General features: G+C 36.0%; 1 protein-coding gene and 1 long non-coding RNA gene across 4 annotated transcripts in view; one reads left to right on the plus strand and one right to left on the minus strand.

Annotated features, from left to right (window-relative positions):
• Positions 1-20,554, plus strand: part of LOC102545688 (melanoma-associated antigen B18-like) — a 116,459-nt gene that overhangs the window by 88,197 nt on the left and 7,708 nt on the right. The gene's annotated exons all lie outside the window — the stretch shown is intronic.
• The window catches only part of LOC140691994 (uncharacterized), a 39,338-nt gene that overhangs the window by 8,456 nt on the left and 10,328 nt on the right, over positions 1-20,554 (minus strand). The window contains exon 4 of the long non-coding RNA XR_012067592.1: positions 5,058-5,136. This is a non-coding gene — a long non-coding RNA (uncharacterized lncRNA). The remainder of the gene's footprint in view (positions 1-5,057; positions 5,137-20,554) is intronic.

Below are 20,554 nucleotides of genomic sequence, written 5' to 3' on the forward strand. Positions count from 1 at the left end.
AGCTTCGGGCATTGGTTTAGTCACTCAAAAATGCTATCAAAATCTTGCCTCCTTTTTGTTTTCTGTTATCCTATACCTAGAGAGTTGTTTTTTTTTAATGTCTCTTCTAAACAGTAAGCTGGCTGCTACAGATCCAGGCATCAAGTCAGTGCTCAAAGGATGAAAAGGGAAAGGATGGGCGCAACAAGATTTCCTCATTTTTATCAAAGAGCTCCGTAGCAGACTTCCCTAACAGTTCTTTGTCTTTAAAGTGGGAGATGGCAAGGAATAAAGAGACTGATAATAGTAGCTGGAGTAGTAAAGCAATAAAATCAGCTCCCAAAATGTACATGGCATTTCAATCCATGGCACTAGGTCCAGGGAAAGTGTGTAGACTTAACTAATATTTGCAAAGGACACATATGATAAAGGACTATTATCCAAAAACAAAGAACGCTTAAAACTCAACAAGAAAGCCTACAACACGATTAATAAATGAACCATATATCTGAACAGATACCTCACCAAAGAAGATACACAGTTGACAAATAAGCACATGAAAAGATGCTCCACAGCATATGTGATCAGGGAAATGCAAATTAAAACAACAATGAGATACCATTACACACCTATTAGAATGGCCAAAATCCTGGACACTGACAACACCAAATGCTGGTGAGGCTGTGAAGCAACAGGAACTCTCAATCATTGCTGGTGGGAATGCAAAATGGTACAGCCACTTTGAAAGACACTTTGGCTGGAGGTTGAATCAATTGCCAATCGCCGATGATTTAATCAATTATGTCTATGTATTGAGGCCTCCACAGAAACCCAAAAGGATGGAGTTCAGAGAGCTTCTGGATTGAAAGAGCACAGAAGCTTTTTCCCTTTTCCCATGCCTTGCCCTGTGCATCTCTTTATCTTGCTGTTGATTCATATCCTTTAATATCCTTTTATGATAAATCAATGATCTAATAAGTAACATGTTTCTCTGAGTTCTGTGAGCCATTCTAGAAAATTCATTGAACTCGAAGAGAGGGTTGTGGGAATCTCTGATTTATAGCCAGTAGGTCAGAAGCACAAGTAACAACCTGGACTTGTGACTGGTGTCTAAAGTGGAGGGTTGCCTTGTGGTATTGAGCCATTTCTCTGTGGAATCTGATTCTATCTCTAGGTAGATAGTGTCAAACTTGAATTGAATTCTTGGATACGCTACTGGCATCCAAAAACTGCTTGTTGGTGTGGAAAAGCCTACACATACACACACACACACATGCTGAAAATGGATCTAGGAACCTGAAAAAGGGATGCTGTCCATGTGTAGGGGCAGAGGCTATATGAGAAATCTGTGTCTTCCTCTCAATTTTGCTATGAACCTAATACTGCTCTAAAAATACAGAGTCTTTAAAAAAAGTCAAATCATAATAAGTTATTTTGGAAACATGAAATCACTAAAACGGCATTCATTTGTTCACTCACAAAGCTAAGAATTAGCACATTTGTCCTAGGCACCTTACTAATTATTGGAGACCCAGCCTGTATTATAATGCAAGGTGACAGGAACCCAAACGAATGTCTATGCTTGTCCTGCAAAGCCTGTAACAGACATCACTAATTAATTCCGGACCTCTTTCCCACTCATGCCAAACATGACTTTAGAATCATTACCAACATAACCCAACAGGTCACAAGTAGCCATTGATCAGAATTTGGCATGCAGGATATAACCTATTTGTCATTCCTTATCTAGTGCATTGTATATATGCCAGAATTTAACCTTAACATAAGTGTGATGATTTATACAGATTTTTATTTTAAAAATTCAGAGCTCTTATTTAAATCTAGAAATATACATGTTTTAATTAAAGCACAGTAATCACATGTACATTACTGTATTACAGCAGTTCTTTGTCTCCTGATTTATAGATTATATGCTAAATGTGTACATATTTTTCCTTCCTTTTTATCTACCTCATATATTTACAAAAATGCAGAATGCAAAGTCATCAACATGATTAATGCAGAGTTTAAAAATTTCCCAGAATATATTCTCTCCCTCTTTTATGTATTCAAACAGATAAAAATCTAAGAATATATTAGGCTTTTAAAATTACTGGAGAATATTTCTCAAATGTGGCTGTCTTTACTGTATGTGAAACATACTGATTGCTGGTACATTAGTGCTGCACCTAGTAACGGACATGTGAGTCAGTTAATTTTTCTGCGTGGATTTAAGGGATTTAACCCTCAACCTTCTACTGAAACTAGCAAGCCAAAAACACAAGTTTTGACAAATGACACAGGTTATTTGCCACAGAAATGGTTTTACAAACAAGGAAATATAGTGAAAATTTTAAAAGATTACAATAAAATGTGACCATCTACCAATAATAGCTACCATTTCTGAGCACAGTATCTATAATAAGCAACTTTCATTATCACATGTAACTGTGACAATATATTATCTCATTTAATTATCATAATTATCAATAAGCAATCCTGCAAGGTGTCAGTATTACTAACATTTAAGGATGAAAAACAACTGAAGTTTAAATTCAAGGTCAACATACTTATAAGCTGTAGAGCTAGGAACTGAATTCAAATATAGCCTCATATAAAAATGAGTAGAATTAAATATGTTACTGAGTAAATATACTTTAATGATTTTCAAATGCTGTAGAAAAATGCACAGTTGTGTATTATTACATGTCTGTCTGGAATGGAATCTATAAAGTTTGAGCTGGACATGATGCCTCTCAGGTTCAGACTACATTTCTTAGACTCCCTTGCAGCTAAACAGGCTCGGGATATGGTATAAAACCAATCATGTCATCTCCTTAGAGGCAAGGCTCCTTGTCCTAGACTTTCACTTTCCCACAGAATTTTATTAGTACCTGCTATAAACTGAATTTTTGTATTCCCCTCCCAAATTCATATGCCAAAATCCTACCTCTCAATGTGATGGTATTAGGAGATGGGTCCATCAGGAAATGATTAGGTCATGAGGGTGAATTTCCCATGCTATTATAAAAGACACCCAAGAGATTTCCCTCATCCCTTCTGCCATGTGAAGTTACAGCAAAAAGACAACCGTCTAGGAAGTGGGCTCTCACAAGATACTGATTCTGCTGGCACCTGGATCTTAGACTTCCCAGCCTCCACAACTGTCAGAAATAAATGTTCTTTATGAGCCAGCCAGGCTATGGGATTTTGTTACAGTAGCCTGAATGGACTAACACAGTATCTATACTTTCCAGGCATGCCATACTATGGGACAGAGGAAGATGAATAGAATCTTCCTTTGTTTTCAATCCAGTGGAATACCAGACATGTGAAGAAATAAATACTATCACAGTGTCTTAGACAGTAAAGAAGAAAGTCAGAGGAAAAAAATCACTTATTTATGCTAGGGATTTCAGGAGGGTTTCCCAGGTTTGTATTAGTCTGTTCAGGCTGCCATAACAAAATACCATAGATTGAGTGGCTTAAACTACAGGAATTTATTTCTCACAATCCGGAGGCTGGGAAGTCCAAGATCAAGGTGCCAGCCAATTTGGTTCCCTAGCGAAGGCCCTTTTCCTGGTTTGCAGATGGCTACCTTCTTGCTGTGCCCTCTTGTGGCAGTGAGGTGGGAAGCTCTTTGGTCTCTCTTCCTCTTCCTCTAAGGACACTAATCCCATTATGGGAGACCCAACCTCAAAACTTCATCTAAACCTAATTACCTCCCAAAGGCCCCACCTCCAAATACCATCACATTGGGGGTAAGAGTTTCAATATACAAATCTGGGGAGCTGTGTTATTCAGTCCATAATATAGATGATGAAAAAAGTGAACTGAATATTGAAGGTTCGCTGATTTCCAGTCTTGGACTTGAATTTGTTTTTCAGGCATGCAGGATACAGGAAAAAGCTCAGTGCTTTCTCTTTATCCTGCAGATGCTGTGGTATTTTGTTTATTCTCTGCCTCAGACTATGCAGATAAACCATCCTTTCTTATTTACAGAGCTGGAAATAACTACTCCAAATATCATTATTCATTAGAAGGAGATTTTTTTTTTTTTTAGATTTTACAAAGTTTTAAAAAAAAAACCATAGGGTCATAGGAAGTTGTAAAACTAGTACAGAGAGGTCCCATGTACCCTTCATCCAGCTTCCTCCAGTAGTAACATCTTACAGAAGTATAATATAATGTCAAAACCAGGACTACAGAACTTATTGAGACATCACCAGTTTTTACAAGCAGTTGTGTGTGTGTGTGTGTGTGTATAGTTCTATGTAGTTTTATCACATGTATAGATTCATGTAACCACAGTCACGATCAAGATACCAAAATGTTCCATCATTAAAAAGGAACTCCCTTGTGTTACCCCTTTATAGTAGCATACTCCTCAGACCATAACCCCTAACAACCACTAGTATGTTCTCTATCTCTATGATTTTGTCATTTCAAGAATGCTATATAAATGGAATTATTCAGTATATAACCTTTTTATTTAATAGCAAGGATATAGTACAATACAGTACAATGCATGTGACCAATGTCAAGCAGATATTGGCTCTTATTTGGCTAATTGTTTTGGCTTTTCCTGGCTGTTCCCTTGTAATATCTGCTATTACCACCCTTGAGCTCTACTATGCTTATCTCTGGGGACAGAAGCTAGGCCAAAGGTGGCCATATTTACTGATTAAAAGGCAAAGAGGGCCACATCTCTAACCACAGACACTGAAAGGGCTTGACAGAGCTCAGATGTCTAGTTCATATGTGAAGTGACACTCTTCCCATAGCTCATTAAGAGGGGTGATGCAACTTGCTCACTAGAGGGTTTGGGCAGCAGTTGGGGTTATTTTTCCACTAGAGGGCAACAAATATATAGTGATGCTAATGACCAGCACTACATCTTTAGATGAAATAACAGTGACGGGAAAGAAAGCCAACTAGCAACAAATATCAAACATCAACTGCATAGTCCTTCATTGCCAGACTGCCATAAGAGGTCAAAATAGAATAAGGAGACCAGATTGCTGGTGAGCATTGTTGTACCAGGGCATATAGTGAATTGGCAGCAGGTTTTCTCTTACCTTTGGTGCAAAAAAACAGGATAGCTTCATTGCTAATGGTCTGCATGCTCATCAGGGCCAAGGGGCAGGTGTGCTCTTGCTGCAGGAAGTAAAAAGACAAAAGATGAGTTTCTCTTTACCTCAAAACCCTTCTCACGTCTTAGAACAGTCCCAGATGGATTTCTTTTAATATAAAAAGTTAACTTGCTCAATTACTAAACTAAAACTTAGGCACATATTTATATAATTTGGGATTTGAAAAAACTTTTCAAAGCATTATAATAACAAAAGACTTAGTTTCAAAAAGTTTCAATAATAAATATAAAATGTTTAACAAGAACCTAATATGTAAATTAGAAGGCAAATGACAAATGAAAAATCACTATGCATTTTATAGTATAGTAGGTATATAGTAGGTACAGAATACATATTTTAGTAGGTGCATATACACACATATCGTATATAATCATAATATAGTAAAGGGTTAATATGTCAATTATATGAAAACATGATATACATTATATTTATGTTAATATATTCATATATTAATATCTCTTGACAATTAATGAAAAAACTATAAATTCTCCAATAGAAAAAAATGCCCTAAGAATTTTAGAAAACAAATATACATACTTATTGAGTGCTACTTTGTGCCTGGTATATTGCTATGTTTTGGGAATAGAGCAGAATATCTTAAACTTACAACTTATTGGAAACTTACAGGAAATTTACAGTATAATAGGAATAATATTAATAGTCACTAACTATCAAAAGTAAATACAGCCTTACACTTAGCCAAAGAAATGAAAATTAAAACAATTATAAAATATAATTTTTAGCTGATCAAACTGCCAATAGTTGAGCAAAGTAGAATAGCCAGTGTTGACTTGAATATTAGGAAATAGGTATTTTGTAATCTACTGACAACTTTTTGGATGTAATTGTTGAATATATTTAAATTATTTCATAATTTATGTATATGTGTTTACATACATATATAGATATAGGCACTGAGGTTCTTATCATAGCATTGCCTAAAAATGTAAAATAATTAAAACAATATAAACACTCAACAAAGGGGAATGGGTAAGGGAATTATGTTACACCCCCATAATGGAGTACCATGCACCATTACAAATCATGATGTAAACTATTCTACCTATGTACAAGTTTTCAAAATAATATGTATAGTATTTTATTTGTCCAAAAGCCAAGTACACAAATGCCATGAAAAATGATGTTTTTCTCTAGGTGGTGATTTTTAATTAGAAAGAAATTATTTTCATTACTCCATATTTTCTTCTTTTTTAAAGTTTAGAATTAACATTTATTACCTGTAAAAATAAAGCAATGAAGAAAAAAGGCAAAATAAAATGCAGGAGTTAGAACAGATTGTTGAAACATTAATGGTTTCTTGAACTCTATTTTGTGTTTTTAAGACTGTTTTGTAATAGTATCTAGTTTGAACCTCAAAACAACTCTGTGAGTTAAGTGTTGTTTCAGCTAAGCAAAAATTCCCTCTAGAATACACTCAGAGTAGGAGTGTAAAATCAAAGATTTATCACCAGTGAATTAAGAAAAAATTGTACACATTAATCAGTGTTGAAAGCACAGGATGAGCCAGGCACTGTAGAGACACCCTTCCATTTTGTTCTCTTTTCCCCAGGAGATGAACTGGAGTCTTCAGTGCTCACTTAAACTCAGTGGGGTAATTGTGAGCAGGTGGGAACTGCCAAAATTAGGTTCTGCAGACAAAGCATACTAAACAGGCCACACAGGGAAAACTATTTCTTCCATAATAAAATTTGGACTAGTATTAGATCGCCACATGATTGCTTCCACCTGCAATTTGATATATAATGCTTCCAGCAAGGCTCCTTGCAGACTTAAATATCTTCCTCCAAATTTCAGAACAATCCTTGTCTGCTTTATAAGGGCAAACACACAAGCACACTTAAGTGTATGCATGTGTGTAGATGCACATCCAAACGAAATATATACATAAGGAAGCAATGTTTTTACTTTTTAAAATTTGTATTTCCTATAACAGGTATCGATATCCTTATTTTACAGATGATAAAATCAAGACTTTTACTCTGTAAATGTAATTGACTTGACCAACATATTGCTGGTGAGCTGCCCAGCCAGCACCTAGACCCAAGTTTCTTGGTTCCATGGCCATATTCTCCCCATTAATGTCCTGACACCTCAAGGGTCCCACAAGCACTTTCTGGCTCTGAAATTCTAAAACTTTGATTCCTTGTAAGAGGAGAGTCTCAAATTATGCAGTATGTTGTCTTCTCAGAGTGAGGAGTCATGGCAAAAGGAAAGTGATTAATCTAACCACAGTATAAACACTAAGGATTTGATAGATCTCAAGTAGTTGTAGGATAAAGACCAGTGTCATTACATCATGGGAGCTATGTCTATCTGTGCCCCATTGTATCTGCCTTAGTCATCCTCTAAGTGAGAAACATAATCTCCAGCTCATTATAATGTCATTAGCATGGCCATATACCTTCAAATCTGCTCCAATAAATACCTGCTGTTCTTACTTTTGACAAGTCTCATGGTGCTCCACCAAAAGAAATCAACAAAAGAACATAGACTTGGCAAAAAGCATAGCAGTCCTAATAGATAAACATTCAATTGCAAAGGTCTATTTCCATGGCAAATCTTCTGAATCATCCAGGCACTGGAACTTTTGAAAATTCCTTTTCAGTAGAGCACCAAAGCAATTCTGCTGCTCCCAAGTTCTTGATATCTTATTTAATATAGTACAGAGTTTTTCTGAGGTTAAAGCTGGGTTTCTGACTTCTCACTTTCCCTGTTTTCTGCTGTGAAGCTCTGAGTGGATATATAACACTTTACTGGTGCTATAGTGGTCTTTTGAGGAGCCAGGGACCTTCAGAAACTCCCAGGTTTCATCATAAAGAAGATTACAATAGATTTATAGTACAGAGGAAGTGAGTTATGAAGTGTTTTCTGTTAGGCATCGTTTTAACAGGGAATCTTTCTTGAAAATTTGGTGTTGGCAGAAAAGAACACTTTCGCCTGAATGAACAAATAATTTTTTTGAGCAGAGATTTTCCCATAAACTCAGTCTTCCTTGAAGAGTTATCGATTTACTTCTTAGCTTATGAATCACTAGTAAGACTAAAAGAATCAAAAGGAAAATTAAAAACATACTTCAAAGTGAGCAAAGAGCTGAATCTTTATATTTTTTATCCTCTTTGATATGACTGTGGAGAAAGCCCAGGAGAAGCTATGTAGATATTATTTGAATAATTTAGGTTTTAGAGTAACCAGATCCCACTCCAAAAATAACCATTAGTGATTAAAAGGTTAAATGTGGACAATATATTGTAGGCATCAATGCCTATTATATTTCTGGGATCTTGCTTATATATTAAATTTTATTCATAATCAAATCAGGAAATAGATGTATTTAGTTGAACGGCCATGCTTGTGTGCAGCCCAGAACAGTTTTCACAAATCTTAAGAAAAAGACAAGTTCTCACACCTCTTACCTAGAAAGCTTCAAGAACTGATTTTATTTATATTTTAAACAAAATGGAAGACACATGGGTTATTCCATTTCTTGAATACCACATGCCCCTTCCAGCTTCAGGAAGTTTACACTTGCTTTTTCCTGTACCTGGAAGTCTATTACCCAACTCTTTCTTGTCCTCAGGACTTGACTTAAATAGCAGATACTTACAGAGAGGCTTTCTCTGATTCAGTGTTGCCACCCCCTCATTATTCTCATAGCATTCACTTTTCCCCATAATATATATTTTTATATATAATTTTTCAATATATTCCATTTATTTGTTCATTTGTTTAATCTGTATAGCTTTCTTTGGAATATAAGATCTATGAAGCTATTGTATCTCAAGTGTAGATAGAGTGACCATAACACTAGTGACATGTAAGCTTCAGAGGTACTTGCTTGACTTATATTCATAAATCTATACTATTTTCAATTTCCTCGAGAGGGCTCCCAAGTTTAATAAGTACTGGACCCCCCAAATCTGGATTTGTCTTGCCCACTGTGGCAGACACACTCTAAGGCTACCCTAAATGGATCATGCTCTTGTATAATGCCTTCCTCTTAAGTGTGAGTGGAACTTATGATTTGAATCTAACCAATACTATGTGGCAAAGGTGATGGGATAGGCCCTTTTGTGACAGAGCTATGTTATATAAGACTGTATCTCTGCAGATGGGAATGATGGATTCTCCTGCTGGTCTTGAAGAAATAAGCTTCAGTGTTGTGAGAGGGCTGGTGAGAAGGCCTGCAAAGGCAGCCTCTAGGAGATAACTGTAGCCCCTAGGTGACAGCCAGCCAGAAAATGAGGTCCTCCGTCCCACAACTACATGGGCTTAGAAGAGGATTCTAGGTTCCAGAACAGAAAACAACCTTGACTGCCGCTTTGTGAAACCCTGAGCAGAGGATCCAGCTAATCTGTGCCCGAAACTCCTGATCCATGGAAACTATGAGATAATAAATAAGGGTCATTTTAAGCTAACTTTGTGGTGATTTGTTATGCAGCAATACATAACTAATACAATCACCAATGTCTGGTGTGGTACCTATCACATGCTAAGAACTCAAAAATATTTAATGAAAAAAAAAAGATTATATTCAGACTCCTCTGGACCCATTACTGGATTTCAGGGCTTATCTAAAGAAGGAATCAACTGAATTGGAACAATTTAACTTACAACATTTCCTTAATTATATCATTTGTTTCAGTTTGTCTCATTAAACTAAAAATATTCTGAATTTTGCTTTTTATCCATCTAGAAGACTTTAGTCCAATTACTTTCATCACAGTACATGTAGTCTGATGTCTATAATTTTATTTTGTGGATTTTTTCTTTTTTCATTACTTGGTTATCCCTTAGTTATTTTCACTTTTGATTACTGAACTATATAATGCCCATGTTTAGTTTTCACATGGTTTGGAAGATAAAAAGAGTAGATTCAAGAAAATAAGGCAAAAGGACTGGTATAGGTTATTTGTATGTGGTCCAAGGAAAATATTAAATCCCTGAATTTAAATACAGCCAGATACTGCCATGCTGGAACTACCATTTTTGCTCAAGTTGTTCCCTCTTCCCAAAATGACCTCACCTATCTTCTCTGTTTGGCTTATTTTTCAGTTCTCACAATGACAAAGTCTCCCTAGAATTAACATCTGACCCTCTCTTCTCACCTCATGAGATAGGTATTTCTAATATGTACCACTTCAGATCTCTGTAAATATCTCCATCAAAGCACTCTCCCCAAGCAGTCTTCTTTTTGTTTACTCACCTGTCTTTATGGAGAGATTATTAGCAAACGAAGAAGTGGAAGGGTGTATTCCATTTCTGTATCTTCAGCACTAGGCAGAATGCCCGGTAGCTTGGAAGGCTCAAGGTATATCTGGTGACTGGATGGATAAAGATCTATAACTAGATTCCAGTTATCATACAAGGGACAGGGAAGGCTATAAAGAAATGTAAGGTTTGATCTGAAACCAACAAATAAATTGACACTGACTTAGTAGAGCGGTAGTATGCCATGGAGAAGAAATAATCTGAAAACGGGTGCAGGGGTGGGAGTAAGCATGCTGCGCTGCCAGGATGAGGAGGCAGGATTATTTGGAGCTGTGAGACTACGTTGGCAAGTAGGAGATTTCATAGGAGTTGGGATATTTAAGGCCTTAAACAGCAAATAGAGCTGTTCATTTTTGATACACTAGGAAAAAGGAGACCTATTGCTATTACTATTCTCCAAAGGAGGTTGTAATGTTTTCACTGAAGTTGCTGAGTCTTGTTGTTCTTGTTGTTATTTTTCCTGAGCCTGTTATGCTGTAATTTCTTTCTGGTCTTGTTCTGTGTGACATAATTAATATGGCTCATTTGGACAGAACTGTCAGGAACATTAATTCAAATTATTATGAACCTACTGACTATGTGACTGTTGTGCAAACATTTAAAGCCAGAGAAAAACTTTGGTAACTGGAAAACCTTAGAAGACATAAGCTTGAAATCACTCTTTATGCTTTAGCATCACATAAAGATACAGTCAGCTCTCTGTATCTGTGGGTTCTGCATCCATGGTTTCAACCGATCTCAAATAAAAAGTATTTTTAAAAAATTCCAGGAAGTTCCAAAAAGCAAAACTTATATTTGTAACATACCAGCAACTATGTACACAGCACTTAAATTATATTAGATACTATAAGTAATCTGGAGATGATTTAAAGTTAAAATAGGATGTGCATAGGTTATATGCAAATACTATGTATGCCATTTTATATAAGGGACTTGAATATCTGAGGATTTTGGTATCCATGGGGGTCCTAGAACCAATCCCCAGTGGGTATCAAGGGATGACTGTACTAAGTGAGAAAAACAAGGTACTGTTGTTATGAATGTCAAATAATATCTATTTAAGTGAAGGGGCAACTATTTTTGGATGACAAAATATGATCTATTGCAGAAAAAAATACTCTCACTTTCAAAGAAGTCTAATTTTTTCCTTTAAGATACTAGTGAAAGTTTTAGTTTTCAACTAAAATATATAAGAGAAAAAGGCTCTTTAAAACTCCTCTTATACACTTCCCAGCATTAGAGACTGTATTTAGTGAAATAAAAAGAGAAACCTTTTACTTAGTAGTTAGCTTCTTAATAATCTGGGCTTCTAATTGTATCTTCCAAATGAGATTCTCAACTTGATGCAACAGAAAAAATTGATTGCATTCTACTGAAAATGGTTAAATTTTGGTAAGTGTGCCTGCCTTCATCACATAATTCCCCACTAAATGAAAAAAATTTTTAAGATGATTTTACTGTGATTTTTATGTCAAAGTTGGAGGCCATATTAAAATTACCAAGTACTTATTCCCAAGTGCTCTGCCGTAGACACAAAAACATGATCAAAGAGGACTGACAACCAACTAACCTCAGGAATTTGAAAAAATATGAATAGGGCTGAATTCAGAAGTATGCTCCATGGAAAGTTCATTTTAAAGTATAAATTATTTTAAATCATTTTTTTCTCATGAGAGCAGAAACTATGACAAAGAGAATAGAATACAGAGATATAATGACTTTGACAACTTGGAAAGGAAACAACAATGATGGGTTTAGCCATAAGGCAAGCAGGATATTCTTCCTTATGTATTTCATTCCTCCAACAATTAGGGATATTCATGGCCTGCTCTGATGCAAAATTAAAGTGACATCAAGACTTCCACAGATAGACTACAATGAAACCACAACTGACTGCTAAACGACCATTGAAGAAAAACACTGGAACCTAGCAAGAAAAATCTTCAGCTGGAAACATAAAGAGGGAACCACAGCAGGACTGTAGGAGTGCGTGCTTGCGATATAATAGGGCCCCATACTCCCCGGGTGGGTGACCCAAAAGCTGAAGAATAATTAAGCGGCAGAGGCCTTCCCACAAGAGTGAGAGTTCTGAGCCCCATGTCAGGCTTCCGAGCCCGAGATTCTGGCATTGGGAGGAGGAGATCCCAGGACATCTGGTTTTGAAGGCCAGTAGGGCTTAGCTCCAGGAGCCCCACAGGACTAGGGGAAACAGAGACTTCATTCTCTTGTGAAGCACATACAGAATCTTGCGTGTGCCAGGTCCAAGGGCAAAGGCAGTGATTTCATAGGAACCTGGGCCAGACCTGCCTGCTGGTTTTGGAGGGTCTTCGAGGGAGGCAGGGGACATAAAAGCTGGGAGTGTTAATCTACATGAGCTTTCCTGGAGGCTGACGTCTTGATTGGATCATTAGCACCAAGATCTAGCCCCACCCAACAACCTGTAGGGAAGCCTCAGGCCAAACAATATACTGAATGGGAACACAGCCCCACCCATCAGCAGACTTCCTGAGCCATAAATGCCTCTAGACACAGCCCTACCCACCAGAGGTCTAGGACCAAGCTTCACCCAGCAGTGGGCAGGCACTGCTCCTCCTGCCAGGAAACCTGCATAAGCCTCTAGTCCAGCCTCATCTGCCAGAGGCAAATACCAGAAATAAGAAAACAATACCAAAGCCTGTGGAAGGAATCCCCAAACACAGGCCAGACTCTACACTGGGACCAGCTGGACCCTGGCCCTTGGACGACAAGAGCGAGGAGGGTACTGCTGGGACACATAGGACATCTCCCACAGAGGGCCACCTCTCCAAGGTTGAGAAACATAACTAACCTACCTAAAAATACAAATAGAAAGATAGACAAAACGAGGCAGCAGAGGAATATCTCCCAGGCCAAGGCACAAGATAAAATCCCAGAAGAAGAAATAAGCAATGAGGAGATAGGCAATTTATCTGAGAAAGAGTTGAGAGTAATGATGGTGAAGATGTTCAGAGAACTCAAGAGGCGTATAGATGCACAGAGTGAAGTTTTTAGCTAAGAGTTGGAAAATATAAAGAATACCCAAATGGAGTTGAAGAATAAAATCACTGAAATGAGTAACACAGTAGAAGGAACCAGGAGTAGACAAAATGAGGCAGAAGAATGGATCAATGAGCTATAAGAAAGATTAGTGGAAATTACTACTGTAGGACAGAAAAAAGAAAAAAGAATGAAAAGAAATGAGGATAGTTTAAGAGAACTCTGGTACAACATGAAGTGCACTAATATTCACATTATAGGAGTCCTAGAAAGAGAAGAGAGAGAGAAAGGACCTGAGAAAATTTTTGGAGAGATAATAACTGAAAATTTCCCTAACTTGGGAAAGGAAACAATCACCCAAGCCCAGGAAGTGCAGAGAGTTCCACACAGTATCAACCCAAAGGGGAACGCACCAAGGCACATAGTCATCAAATTGGCAAAAATTAAGGATAGGGAGAAAATATTAAAATCAACAAGAGAAAAGCAACAAATAACATACAAGGGAACTCCCATAACGTTATCAGCTGATTTTTCAGCAGAAACTCTACAGGCCAGAAGGGAGGAACTTCTCTAGTCATCAAACTATAAGAAAAGAGAACAAAAAAAAAAAATGAGGGGGAAAAAAAAGACCTACAAAAGATTGTTTTGGCAGTTCAGGGTCTTTTATGGTTCCATATACATTTTGGAATTGTTTGTTCTAGTTCTGGGAAGAATGTCGTGAGTATTTTGACAGGGGTTGCATTGGATCTGTGGATTGCTTTGGGTAGTACGGCCATTTTGATAATGTTGATTCTTCCAATCAAGAGCACAAGAACTCTTTCCATTTCTTTGTATCATCTTCAGTTTCCTTTATCAATGTTTTACAGTTTTCAGAGTATAGGTAACCTCCTTGGTTAAGTTTATTCCTAGGTATTTTACTGTTTTTTGATGCAATGGAAATATCTCTGCCAGATAAAATTCTGGTTTTTGAAGTGAAAAAAAAAAAGTGAATGAAGGGCCACAAATGGCAAAATATCCTTCTTTCTTATGGGTGGGTTGTATTCCATTACACATATATACGCTGCATCTTCTTTATCCATTCATCTATTGATGTGCACCTAGGATGCTTCCATACCTTGGCAATTATAAATAATGTTGCCGTTAATAGCAAGGTGTATGTATCTTTTTTAATTAATTCTTATTTTTTGGTTGGCTTTATTCCTTTGATAACTATGTAACTTTAAAAAGCGAAAGCTCTAAACATTCTTAGAAACAATTAACAGTACATACACGTAAATTTTTAAAAATATGTGCAGTATATTGCATGAATGCATTTACATGCAATATATTGTATGTGCGCAGTCAAGCTGTAATAATTCTACCTAATAAAGCTGAAAAACGAAGAGAAACAAAAACTTCTGCAGATAGATTTTCTCCCAAGGGAGACCTAAGCAGTTACAGTGGAGCTCCCATGGAGTTTCAGAACACATCTTGGCCAAGCATACCTCTATTCAAGATAGTCAGCCAGGGCTTCGTAAGCTGCTGAAATTGCCAGCTTTGCTAAAACATGATAGTTATTTTATATATTTTTATCAGGAAGATCAAGAAGTTTCCTGAGACAGATGTTCTAAAGGATGCTATTTGAAAGCTCCTTGTTAACTATTCAGAGGAAGGCCAGTGACATGTAGTCTTCTTCCTAAGTGTCAACCCAGAGGTGTCTCTGGTGGCCAACTCCGTTCTCCATGTGCTCGCTCAGCCAATAGTAGTACCTTTACTGTCAGAAAAATCATTTTCATTATACAGAATAAAGTGATTCGACTGCCAAAGGCAATATTTATGACAAAAAACAGCAGTTCTTTTTTCTCTTTTCACAAATAAAATTAAGTATAATAACAATATGATGAGCTTTAGGAATGATGGAATTCCCTTCCTTTTTTTTTTTTTATTTTCTGTATAAGGTTTCAGAATTCCTTTGGTTAATGAATTAGAGTAATTCTTTTATGTAGAAACATTTTGATATAAAACATAGGTGATTTCCAGAAACTTCCATATTTTGAAACTTAAAAAGATAAGATATAAGCAAGTGGTCAAATTAAGCAACTCAATAAAGGCTGTAATAGTGAGGGATGCCTCATGGTTTCCAATGGCTTTCAAAATATAAAGTAGTAAATCAAATTTCATTGGGTCCTTACAGGAAACATCACGATAACTCAGTTTCCATCATAAAACTGGGGTAACCAAATGTTTGCTTCTAAGTAATGATAGCCCTGGTAAGAAAATTGCCAATCTTTAGCTTATTCAAAAATCCCAAGACTTTATTAAGCCTAATCAACAAATCTGGAGTTTGAATTCTATTTTTGCATCTCCCTGACAAATCTCTAATTAAAAATACAATGATTTTGAATATCATATTGAGGCAGTGGATTACATTTTAGGACTTCTTGTTTCTAAAGATTAACATGAAAATTCAAGCATCTATAGAGTCCTCCCCACCTTTTCTAAAAGTTGACAAAGAATTACAGGAAAACTGAGTATAAGCAAAACCTCTGTATATATGTGAGAGATCTTTGATTACACAGGACTGTGGTGTACACAAACACTCAAGTTTTTGCGTTATTTATGAACAAATGAAGTCTTAAAGATCTGCTGACCTTAAAACGCTTTTAGCTACTGTACTATTTTCTTTGTGTAACAAGAAGTAAAAATAGTTTGTGTTCTGGAAATCCATAATAAAAACTCAAAGGCAGATTGCATTTTGGTTAAGGTATGGATGGTAGATTAGACTTCTGCTGAGTAAATATTCATTCCCAACCTTCTCCACCCATACCTAGATGGGAAGAGTATACATCCATGATCCACTGATGTCGGGTTTGGCCATGTGACTTGCTTTTGCCAATGTGGTGTTAGTAGACATGACAAACTGAGACTTCAAATGTACTTGTGTGACTGTGGGCTTGAGTTTGTTCTTATGCATGTATATTGTATCACTGCCACAAGAAGAGGCTACAAGTAGCCTCTGGAGCAAAGAGGATGAGAGACACATGTAGCCTATTTGGATCCTAACTTCAGCTTGGATCCAAGCCCAAATAAACTCAATCAAGATTACAAAGCATCAGCCAACTTGCAGAAGCATGCGAGAAAAAGAAATACTTGCTGTATGTACTGAATCTGGGCTTTTTAAAAATACAACACAGTTGTGCCAATAGCTAACTGATTCAACAAACTATTCAAAGAACTACACAGGTATTTTTAATCTTCCAGGGCAAAATCTGATTCCATATCTACCCAGGCAAGGTACATTAGATTCATTGCTAGAGTTGTTAAACTGAGACTTTAAACAATGTGAAATAACTTGAAAAAAAATTCACTATAAAAATTATGCAAATTAGCAAGCATTTACACTAAAATTGCTATAAATTTCAATTACCTTATACCATCAACAATATGTTGTTTTATATGTTAAAATACATATAAATTTTAGTTCTCTTATGCCATCAACAATATGTTCATCCTGACATTCACCAAATATTTTTTAATGTTTATTATAAAGTAGCAGGCACGTGTGAGCATCGAGACCCCTAACCAGGTGTGCACAAGGAGTGGTCGTGGTAACAGCTCAATAAGCAGAGGGAAGAAGACCCATCTAGGAACTTTCTGACACATTCACCTCATCACCTTTATCTCATAGCATCTCCATTGGTTACTATATTCTTCCCTGCTGACTTGACTAATTCTAGAAGTTTTACTACTATTACTGTTCACTATATTTCAATACCTCTTTTTTACTACTTCCTTTTTTTATAGCATTTTAAGTGAAGTGTCACCAGGGAGAAAATTCTCCCAGAGAAGCTACCTTTCTAATTTAGAGCAATTTGGTTCCTAGGAATAGAAAGAAAGAATGGTAAAATATTCAAATTTTTACCACTATGCTCTGTGAAATGTATGTTCGACACCTTTGAAGCAATTCACTTAGCTTAGCTGTGCCTCAGTTTCTTTCCTCATTCGTGAGATGGGGAAAAAAGTAATATATACCCACACTCCTCAGCATTGAGACGATCAAACGATGTGCCTGAAAACACTAAAATAATATAAGTCATTTTTCCTCTATTTAGGGGCAGTTTTCAGCCATATCAAATCTTCTCCTTACAAAAAACCTGCCTTTTTCTATTTCAGTAATGTATCTCTTGTACAGAGTCTTCAACTAAGGAAAAAATCATTTCCTCTTTATAAAAGCAAAGAAAAAATTTCATGTGGAAATTTTTTTTTCTAAATTTCTGTTGTAGCACCACCATTATGGATATGCTTGATTGTGTGTTTATTGCTACACAATGGTGCAAATGGTCCAAAATAGACCTTGTCAAGGAATAGACTGCTGTTATGATTGATATGCTTGCACTAGGGTTGCAATTGTTTCATAAAATACGTATGTTGTTTTCTTTTACTTGGTTTTGCTCTCTTTAATTTCCCCATGTTTTTGTTTGAAGTTGATGGGTCTAATTCAGCTTGGTCACTGCTACATGACCTTTCTTTCTTGGTGTCTGTCTTTGAGTTATTTATCCAGGCATTAGTCCAAGAATCAGGAAAAGGAAACAAAAACTAGTTTCATTCAAATAGTAAATGGTTTGGCATCGTAGAAGTATAAAAGGAAACAGTTGGTTAAAATCATTTTGAGATTTTAAAATATTATCTCTGTATTATATACTTCTCTCTATATATTTTATTATCTATATATCCTATACCTCACTGCCATGAATATCTCACAGATTTCTTACTGTTTAGCTAAATTCTTCTACACCTTTAAAAATATCAAATCATAAAAACTGAGTTGCTAAGATAAAATTCATATCTAAAGACCTATATTAAAACTAAAGTTTAATAGGAAATACTTTTATTTAGAAGCCCAATGTTATAAATAACGTCCTTAAAATGATAATAAATGTACATATGGCTCAACAGTCATCAAAACTTTAAATGTAGATGTAATGGAACCTGATATTTAATAATTCTGGAGAGTTTCTTAAGTTCTGGAAAAGTATGACTCAAAGCCATAAAGAAGTTAATTACTTCAAAGCTTGTTGCTTCATTCTGAGAAAATAAATTTTTAAATATCATACTCATCCTAAGGCTCAGCTGGTATCTTACATTATACATAATATGATTGCAACAGGCCCCATAAACTACGTACCACTGAAATTAGAAAAGAACTTCTCTAATGTAAACACCAAATATTACACATTAATCACAATATGCTTTGCCATCAGTTTCACATTTGCATATAAGTACAATGCACACAATCATTTTCTTTTCTTTTAAATAGATTTTAGGTGCATTAAAAAATGCATTATGCTTGTAGACATTGACATTTTTAAAAGCTTTTCAAATTGAAATCAAATTAGAAAAAAAACAGTTAATATTCGTTTTAATAGGAACACAAATGACTCAGTCTAGGAAAAGCCGATAATGAGTTGTTCTACTTTGCCATCATAATGTACATTTAATATGTTGTCCTTCACATAGCAACTTGATGCCACCATCAACAGAACATACGCTTTGTGCTGTTTTGCAAGTGGTGAAATGAGTTTTTCTGAAGCAAACATAGTACAGAACTGAACTTCACCAAATTCTCTAGACACCATAATGAGAGTTACTGAGTATATAGGTTTAATTCTTTATAGAATAAATTTATTCATTACTTTATTATACTTGTAGTTTAACAATATTATGAGTGGATTAATTTATTCACCAACACTGAATAAGAACTTATCATCTCTGCTAATTAAGAGTAAAAATGTTTATTGGATATTTATTGGAATTATAAACTCTGGCACCAAAATAATAATTTCTATATATATGCACAATAGAATTATTGGTGACTAAATTATTTTCTATATATTCTAAATATTATACAATGAGTATGCTTTTCTACCCATTCTATAAGTGTTAGATTGCCTTTTTATCTCACTCTGTACTCTCTTCCTTGCCAATCTCATTCATGTTCATTGCTTCCATTTTCAAATACCTACTCGTGACTTCAGATGTGAATCTCAAGCCCAGACCTCTCCTCTAATATTCAGCTTCATATGTATTTCTACTTTCCTGACATCTCCACTTGAATATTCATCAAAAGTGCTTCAAACACAGCCCTCTTTAAATTGAACTCACCACCCTACCACCAAATTACATCCATTCTTATCCTTCCCGCTCTTGGTAAATTGTACACTTGAAGAATCCCCAATCTCAGTAGGTGATGCAACTATGAAAACAGGCACACAGGCCATGGATATAAGCAGGCATTTTTGACATTATGATCTCCTACACCATCCATGTGCAAACTAGCACACGAGTCCTGCAAATTCTACCCATACATGGCTTTCTAATCCATCCAAATTTCTCCATCTCTAATGTCACAATACTGGAATACTGTATAAGTATCCGAAATTCTTTTTCCTACGTGTTTTTTCCTTGTTTTCTTTGCTTCCCTTAATCTGTTTTCTACATTTCAGCCACAGTGATCTTTACAAATTGTTTACCTGAGCAGGTCATTCACCCGCTCTAAAACTTTAAGTGGTTTTATTTTGCATCTAAGAAGAAACCCAAACTTCACTACCCCCTCCCCATTGACTTCTACACTCAAGCCAAAGTGGTCATCTTCCAGTCCACTGAGTGTACCAACTTTATTCTTCAATCAGACCTTTGCATAGGCGGTTCCCTTAAGGAACAGTCTTCAAACCTCAACCCATCCTTGTTACTCTAACTTACATATACCCCTTTTTCTAGGTTAAGGCAGCCTTCCCAAACTTACTGAATCAGATAGTATCTCACTATTTTATCTCCCTGTCCTTCTCCTTCATAACATTTAACAATGTGCAATAAATGTATATATGTGTCTATTGGATTTACATCTGTCTCTTCCACTAGATAATAAGCTCTATGAAGGCAGCGGTCGGCCCACGTTTTGCTCACCATTTTATCCTCAGCTCCGAACACAGTGCATAGCCACATTATTTACCAATAAATAACTGCTGAATTAAGGCATATAATGTTCTGTATTCAGAAAAAATATTAGAGTCGGAATGAAATATATGAAGTCAAATTGGTATACAAAGTGCATAAAATCAGAACATGTTCATTTGCTATAA

The sequence above is a fragment of the Vicugna pacos genome, chromosome X (assembly GCF_048564905.1).
Source record: "Vicugna pacos chromosome X, VicPac4, whole genome shotgun sequence".
Taxonomy (NCBI): Eukaryota; Metazoa; Chordata; class Mammalia; order Artiodactyla; family Camelidae; genus Vicugna; species Vicugna pacos.